Source organism: Lactuca virosa, chromosome 9 (genome assembly GCF_052849685.1).
Source record: "Lactuca virosa cultivar CGN04683 chromosome 9, Lactuca_virosa_CGN04683_v6, whole genome shotgun sequence".
NCBI classification, from domain to species: domain Eukaryota; kingdom Viridiplantae; phylum Streptophyta; class Magnoliopsida; order Asterales; family Asteraceae; genus Lactuca; species Lactuca virosa.
In genome coordinates this window covers 94945073-94953759 of record NC_136434.1, presented here as the reverse complement: position 1 = coordinate 94953759, position 8687 = coordinate 94945073, and the positions used below count along the sequence as shown (strand labels likewise).

At 38.5% G+C, this 8687-nt stretch overlaps 1 long non-coding RNA gene across 2 annotated transcripts; it reads right to left on the bottom strand.

Annotated features, from left to right (window-relative positions):
• Positions 1 to 720: 720 nt before the first annotated feature.
• Positions 721 to 3093, bottom strand: LOC145135958 (uncharacterized). 2 transcript variants are annotated; one of them, XR_013720139.1, is made up of 4 exons: positions 2842 to 3093; positions 1628 to 1859; positions 1397 to 1464; positions 721 to 960 (listed from the first exon to the last, which is right to left on the bottom strand). It is a non-coding gene; the product is annotated as an uncharacterized LOC145135958 (long non-coding RNA). The 2 variants fall into 2 exon arrangements; XR_013720140.1 differs by having other exon boundaries at positions 1768 to 1859; positions 2842 to 3091.
• Between the last annotated feature and the right edge of the window lie 5594 nt (positions 3094 to 8687).

Below are 8687 nucleotides of genomic sequence, written 5' to 3'. Positions count from 1 at the left end.
CAACCCCCATTGCTCTTCATAAAGCTTGGTGAATAAGGCTCTCTGGACCTCTATGGATCCAGATCCAAAGCCTCATTACCAGAAAGGGACTATTTTGACATCAAATCATCCTAGAAAAGGGCACAAGAAACCCTAAATCCATATATTCTTCATAAAACAGAGGAAAAGCCGAATTAATACCTCAAATACGATGATCTTAGCTGCAAATCCACAGAATAGCAACCTCCTTTGCTTCCTCTTGGCTAGGACCTCCTTCTTCTTGCTAAACAACACCACAAGGGTCAAGAATGGCTTCCCTTCTCTCTCAAAACGCTCAAGCACTCTAGGGTTTCTCTCTTTAGACTGGTAGCCGCAATTGAAGGTCATAAGGGCCTTTAAATAGGTCCCAAACCCGAGAAATTAGGGTTTCATTAAACAGCGTGGACTCGCCGAGTCCACGTATGGACTCGCCGAGTCCGGTCATTAATCCGGATGAAAATTCGCAACTCTACTCGGCGAGTCTAAGCATCAACTCGCCGAGTCTCTCCCAAAATCTCCAAAAATAAATGAATAATTAATATACCTGGAAATCCGGATGTTACAGAAAACCTATAAAACATGGCAAAATTTATATTACAGCCACAATAACTTAATTTTTATTGATACTTTTTCTATATTTTAGACACATCAAAAGAGTATAAATGAAAGTAACCAAAACTGGTAATATGAAACAATATCAAAAATCCGAATTCGATATTCTTAATAATTGAAATCTAAATCCATACATTAAATTCATAATTAAAATACAAAAAAAAAAAGCGTACTAATTGCAAGTATTAAAATATTATAAATAAAAGAAAAAAAAATCATAAACCAAAAACTAGACATAACTAGGCATTCATCTTGTTGGTACTACTCCTTGTCTTCTTGAGAAGGCTATCGCTCGATATAAAAGCTTCCAACAACATTCATATTTGGTACCTATACCAACAACATTCAAACAAAATTGATAAAATAAAAAACATAATAGACTAGTTTACGAAGTAGAAAAAAGTGTAATGCACAAACAAGTTTACAAAATAAACAAACTTTTGAATCAGGTTTATTATAACAACTTACTTTCATTTCTTTTTATTGCTTCGGTTTTATCTTTCTTCTATCTTGGAATAATTTTTACTTTGAAAAATCTTTTCGGTTATAGCATCGCACTATCAGTTCTTATTAAGACATTATACTTTGAAAAAACTACTTAGCAAAAAAAATATTGTCTTGTATTTGAATTCCATTGCTACAATTGAGTATATTTTGTAATATGTATAAACAAAAGTGTGTTGCTATTCCTTGCATATAGTTCAAGTCTTAATAAATTTACAAATTTTGAAAAGTTTTAACATGAGAGAGAGAGAGAGAGAGTTACATGATTTTGTCATGAGAAAGTTTCAACATCCATGCAAGCTCACTTGAATGGATTCCCTTTCATTTCCACTACAAAAGTAAACGGTTTAAAACTAATCAAATTACATGTTATGATCAAAGTAAAGAAACATATGATTGAAGGTTAAACAAATTGCCTACTCTGCAAAAATGGAATTTAATTTGGATAAAAAAAAATAATATAATTAATCATGAAGTTTTAAAAGTACAATACATAGGTATAAATTGTGAACCAACAAAGCATAAAGACAGCATCTCCAAGATTTTCAACAAAACTCCATGTTTGAACTCAGAATGAGAACAAAATAAATGAGCATAATCAAAACTTTTACACCATTGAAATCTAATATTCACCCCACAAATGCTTAATAACCAAACTCTTCCTTGAGCCTCCTTTAATGATTCATGGTTAATTAGAATATTTGGTTGTGAATTGGGTGGATAACCTGGAACAAAAAAATAGAATGGAACAATTTCAAATGTTACTATTTAGGATTGTGATGCTATACATGTAAGAGAAAGACTATGTTTTAACAATAGTTATTCACATCATCAACCAATTGAAAATTTTTAATAATTTATAACAAATCAATAGAAATTGATAGTAATAATATTATGTCAACCGAATGCATTCACCAACATTGTTAGGAGAAAAAACTCCATACTTTAAATATTATCCATCACATACCTTGGTCGACAATTTAATGTCATATTTTGAAATCTGGAGACTGGAAGACGAAGGAGTAGGAGTTGTGCTTATTCTACCTTTTGATATATCGCCAATCATGGAGCGAAAAGGACTAAAATAGCGAAAGAATATAATAGCACCAAAACCAGCAACGTTGAGGGGATAGTAATCACGTTTGCTTGTGCCCTTTTCCCCTTCTCCATTGGCCTATCTATGAAGATGATAAGCAGTTGGACTAGGGTTTTAGTGAGAATAAAAGACAGCACAACAACGATGTTCAGAAACCAGGTGGTTGAACGCAAAGGTGGGGTATTATCTGGTAGTGAAGGTGTGATGGTGGTTGTGTTTAAGGGGTGTAGAGATGGAGAAAGAGAGGCGTCATGGAGTAGCACTAATGGTGGTGCAGTTTAATTTTCGATTTGCAGATAACATTATCAGATCTTGTTTTCATGTTCACACATTACCACATCAGACATGAGATTTAATACATCTGATTTCAACATTAATACATCAAGAAAAGGGTATCTTATTTCAAAAAAAAAAAAACAAAAACAACCCTAATACTTGATTTACAGGGAAACAAGAGCATTACATCCATCGATTTTCAGAGAAAAAAGAAAAGACAAAAAACTACATATATGCATCTGGAACTCGATTCCAGACTCAAACAATTCTAGAAAAAACTACATTTACACATCTATAACTCGATTTCTTGATGAAAAGGAAAAGGAAACCCTTACCTGCAGAAGCTGGCGGACGCGGAGGCGTGAACGGAGAAGCTGTCGGAAGTAGAGGGGAAGCCGGCAACGGAGGCAGTGAAAATTAGAGGGTGTCGACGACCAAAATTTGTAGATGGAGGAGAAACGAGTGGGAGGGAGAAAGAATGGAGGGTCTAAGATGTGTTTTTAGGCCAATAAAAGACGCAGGGGGAGGGGATATCGAGATAGGAACGAAGATGAAATCGAGAGAGGCTGGCAAGGAGTTTTTTTTTTTTTTTTTTTTTTGGGGGGGGGGGGGGGGGGGAGGGGGGGGGACTGGTAGGAAAGAATGTATTTGTTTAAAAATGTTGAAAATTTTGTATGATTTCAAATTTAAAATATGGAGACGAAATCAAGAGAGGTGATAACAAGTTTTTTTTTTTTTTTTTTTTTTTTTTTTTTTACGGAAAATGAATATTTTAGTTTAAAAAGTTTAAAAAAAGTTAAAAGATTTCACATTTAAAGAAAATAAAATAAAAGATATCCTAATAAAATATTATGGGTCAAAAGTTAAAAAAGACAAATAAAATTTAGTAGTTAATAATAATCATTACCTTTTATATTAAAAAATTGAAGTTGTAATGAATTACTTTAAAATTTTTAAATATTTTAAAATTTGATTAATGATGGTAAACCAGGAATAACTCTAAAGCAAATACTTAAGTGAGCGTTATAAGGATGAGGTGGTGTGGGGGTATGTGTGTTGACGTAAAGTGGGTGGGTAGGGTAGGATGTCGATATAGGTATAGGATGGTAGGGGTTAGTGGATGAGTATGTACATGTGAGTGTCAGGGTATGGGTCGGATGGATGTATAGTAGATGTATGAGTGGGTGGGCAGTGTAGGTTATATAAGGTGAGGGTAGGGTGTGGGGGTGTGGGGGTGAATAGAGGGTGAGGTGGGTGGTATTTGTGTAGGTGGGGGTAGAGTTAGGTGATTTGGTAGGTGGGTGTGACGTGGGATGTGGGAATGTACCTTAAGCCCAAACCTATAAGACATGAGACCTAATCCATAATCCATAAGCCTTAAGTCATAAGTCATAAGCCATAAGCCACAATGCCTTAAGCCAAAGATTATACACCACAACCTATAAGTTATAAGTCTTAAGCCTTAAGTCATAAGTCTCAAGACATAAACCATAAGCCATAAGCCATAAACCATAACCCATAAGCCATAAACATTAAGTTATAAGCCATATATAAGCCACACCTTAATCTATAAAACACAAGCCATAAACCATACACAACAACCCTCAAGAAATAAGCTTTAAGCCTAATTTATATACCATGATCCATAAGGATTATGGTTTATGGCTTATTATTTATAGTTTAATGATTAAGGCTAAGGATTATGGAATTACTCTAAAGCATATACTTAATCTATAAAACACAAGCCATAAACCATACACAATAACCCTCAAGAGATAAGCTTTAAGCCTAATTTATATACCATGATCCATAAGGATTATGGTTTATGGCTTATTATTTATAGTTTAATGATTAAGGCTAAGGATTATGGAATTACTCTAAAGCATATACTTAAGTGGGTGGTATAGGGGTGAGTTGGAGTGGGGGTATGTGTGATGACATAAAGTGGGTGGGTAGGGTCGGATGTGGGTATGGGTATGGGATGTTAGGGGTTGGTGGATGAGTATGTACATATGAGTGTCAGGGTATGGGTCGGATGGGTGTAGAGTAGGTGTATATGTAGGTGGCCGATGTAGGCTATATAAGGTGAGGGTAGGGAGTGGGGGTATGGGTATGAATGTAGGGCGAGGTGGGTGGTATTGGTGTAGGTGGGGGTAGAGTTAGGTGAATTGGTGGGTGGGTGTGAGGTGGGGATGTAGGAATGTGCCTTAAGCCTAAACCTATAAGAGATGAGAACTAATCCATAATCCATAAGCCCTAAGTCATAAGTCATAAGCCATAAGCCATAATGACATAAGCCAAACATATTATCTTTATACTTGCTATCTGTGATGGGTGAACGAGTTTATACTTGTTTTAAATGATTTAAACTGTATATGTTGGGTAAAACATGGGTAGATGAAATATGAGTTGGAAGATGAGATGAGAGGTGATATAGACGATGATATAAGGGTGAGAGGTGAACAATGAGAGAAACCTTTTACACAAGTGTTGGCCCCGTCAATTAGCAGAGTATGTGTTAGAACAATGTTCTTTTAGGATCGTATGATTCTATGCAAGTTAATGAATATGAACGTAATAAAGAACATGAGAATGGCACTGAATATGTCGTATGATTGATACTTCAACACCTCAGAAGAGCTCGATAAAGAACTTCAACTGTAGAGGTGTTTTAGGGTTACAATATTAAACGTAATGATCAACTTACTAATACGCATACATGCATGCATATTTATAACCCTACTATCTAATCTAGATAAATACAAATAGAAAACCTAGATAATCACGGATGGACAGGCCCAATCCGGATACAAAACGTAAGGTCCAAGACGCAACACAAATGGACTCAACAATCTCCCCCTTTGCATCTTTGGAGCCGAAACCTCAATCCTGTTTAACAACAGAAGCCTTCTTCACAGTTTTAAACACCTTCGGTATAATGGCCAAAAGATGGTAGCGAAACGTAATGTACCACCGAAGCATGTCTGTAAAATTCTTCTTATCAGCCTCTGAATTCTGCTTGCACCGATGTATGATGTTGATGATGTGCTCCAAGCAGTCTGTTGAAAAGAGGTGCTTATCAACCAGAGCAAACAGAAACCTGTAAGCTTCGCCTTTCGTGAACATAACAGTAAGATTCGTTGAATCTATCTGTCCCATTTTCATCTTGTTCACATCCCCTGGTTTCGGTGTAGGCTTGACTGTTGGCTTCTTGTTCATCACCTTTGCTATCTCCTGATCCATAGTAGCAACTTCATGGATGTAGGAGGCCAACATTCTCTTCAGATGTTCTAAAATAGGCTCATATTCCTTAGGATTAGTGAGCAGAATGTTGAACAGCAAAATCCAGTCATGGGGATTGAGATTAGGAAGATCTGCTAGAGAGATAGTTGACACCGTGTTTGCTGAACCACGTGTGATCTTGAAGTTAACGTTAACAAATCTCCCAGCAGGCGAGGGTTTGAGTACCTTGACTATAATGATCTTCTGTGCACTCCAAGTCAAGTACTGCGGTTGCCCATACTTCAAATAGTAGTCTATCAGCTCACGGTCAACCTTTGGATGAGGAAAAGGAACCTCAGCAGTCGCATTAAAGCAATGAAATGTGAACGCTTTTCTTGTAATCGGCATGTCGAACTGCGAGTCCTTGGAGTTATCACAATTAAACGAAGCAACTGGTTCCAGCCAATAGACAGAAGGAAACTCAATCGCCTGATTGATAAGTGTCTCTTTCGTCCACAAGGGAAACAAAGCCTTCTTGCAATTCAAGGCATCTTCGTCTTCTTTGTTTCTCCTTTCCCTCTCCTCTGCTTCCTTAGCAATTTTCAGATTTTCATCTAGCTCTCTGTCTCTTTTCTTTCGTTTGAGAGCTTCAGCAATGGTTTCCTCTACATCACTTTCGGTTTCATCAATGGTCTCCTTTGGCTTTGCTTGTGAACCAGAACCTGAAGCTACATTATCCTTCAGTTCGGTTGTGACTCTCGGTTGAGCACCTTCTGTCTTCACAAATACTCTCGGTTGAACAACACGAGCACTCTCTCCCCCTTGTTTTGGAGGCACGAACCCCTCCGAAACACCCTTCATTTCATGCAGGATTCCAAGGGCAGGAAGGAGTTTGGATGTGAGATGATTGCGAATTGTAAGAGTTAAAATAGGATCATGAGCACCAAGCAAATTGGTCAACAAGTCCTTCACCTCACCTGCACAGCTCTTATATACAGCCCTTTGGGTCTTCAACAAAGAAATTTCTTTCTCAGCATGGGCTAGCTGCACCTTCTGGACTTCAATAGTGGCTTTGTGTTTGGCCAGATCCTCCTTCAAGGCACTTCCGGTTGCCAGGTTAGCATGAAGAGAGTCAAAACGAGAATCCACTGATCTTAAAAAAGAAGTGGTCTCGGTTTGGAGCGATGAGTGTATAGCTTCGAACTTAGTGCTTTCTTCTTGAAGGGACTTAGAAAAGGAGTCCACAGAGGATTGTACTTTCGCTGCATTGTTGTCAGCATGAGCTTTCAAAGAGTCAAGAAAGATCTGAGTTGTGTGAACAACCTCAGTAACCTCTGTTGTGGCCTTTTTACAGGAAGATGTAGACGCATCAACTGCCTGAGTAGATTTCTCAATGGCCTTTGTATATTGATGGATGGCAGTCTCAAGAAAGGCTTTAAGAACAACACCACTGTAAGCTTTACTATCATCAAGTAAGCGATCAAGCTTCTCATGAATTCCCTGTAAATTTTGACTTGTGACTGGAGCATCATTATCATCATCTGTCAGAAGCCAGTATGGACTAAAGTAAGTAGAGTCATATTCATCATTTTCTCCACCAAGGGTAGCACCAGAATCAGTGGAGTTGGTAGGGGAAAGAGGTTTAGTGATGACAGGAGTTTCTGTTACAGTAGTTGCCCCCGTATTAGATACATTGACATTCACTGTGGGGTTAGGAATAGTAGTGGTTGTTGATTCTGTAAGGATTGGAGATGATAAAGGAATTGTGGAAATAGGAATGGAAGTAATGGGTGGTGGTGGTGGTAAAGAAGTAGTGACTTGAGATGTAACAGGTGGAGTAACAACAGGAACAGAAACCAGAACTGTCTGTTTCGGTGATTGAGGTGGTGTTGGAACTCTGTTGTGGTTGGGAGATTCTGTTGGAGTAGGTGAACGGGGAGGAGTGTTCCCCCTCGGTGAGTCGTGATGAATCTCTTCTTCCTCATTTTCCTCATCGTCATGTTCTGAGCTGGGAGGAGTTGGACTCTTAGATCTTCGAGCCATCTTCTTTATCTTCTTTTTCTTTTGCTTTGAAGAATCCCCTTCACCAGACTTGCGTTTCGTGGACTTGGAGGATTTAGACTTTCCCTCCTCAGTTGGCTCTTTCTTGGAGATCCTCTTCCCTCGGTTGTTAGGCTTATCCAACGCATCCAAAGCTGCCTGTTGTTCAGGTGACAGAACCCTCGGTCCAGTGGGAGGAAGTTTCCGATAGTCAGCCATAACATTGCTCTTTTCAGCAACCCCTCGATACATTGATTCAGGAATCGATCCATTGTGAGGGAACTTGATTGGATAGGAGATGATTATCTTCTTGGTGTGAAAATTGGCGATAGAGGCAAGCAGAGCATCCTTCATAACGGGAATCTCCAATGTATTGATCGCTCTTCTTGTAATAATGGTCCAAAATCGTCCACAAGAGACTTCAGATTGCCTCGTTGAAGTATTGAGGCTCTGCACCACTTGAGACCAGATTATCGTCCCATAATCAAGATTGAGACTGTTGTAAAGCCCATAAAGAAGGGTTAGGAAACCCTTGCTGGTGCCGTCAGAGCCACCACTCCGTTCTGCCAAACCCTTAATAAGTAGAGTGAGCAAACCATTCCACTGAGATGGTAAACAAGACTTCTTAACCTTTGTGATAGTAGTGAGCACACCCGTATATCCCATCTCGTACATCATCGAGAACAATTGAGTCGTCGTAATAAAATCCGGCGAGATGACTGAGGAATCTACGGCAAGATTCAAGATCGAACAAAATCTCACCTTCGAAATTGAAGCCTTCTTATCGTGTATCTGAAAGTAGATGCGTTCTTTGTTCTTGTCATACATGGCAGTCGAATAGACTTGAGATAAGAGCGACATTGGAACTGCTTCAACCTGCGTTAGGGCTAGAACAAGCGGGGAGTACTTCAAACACTCT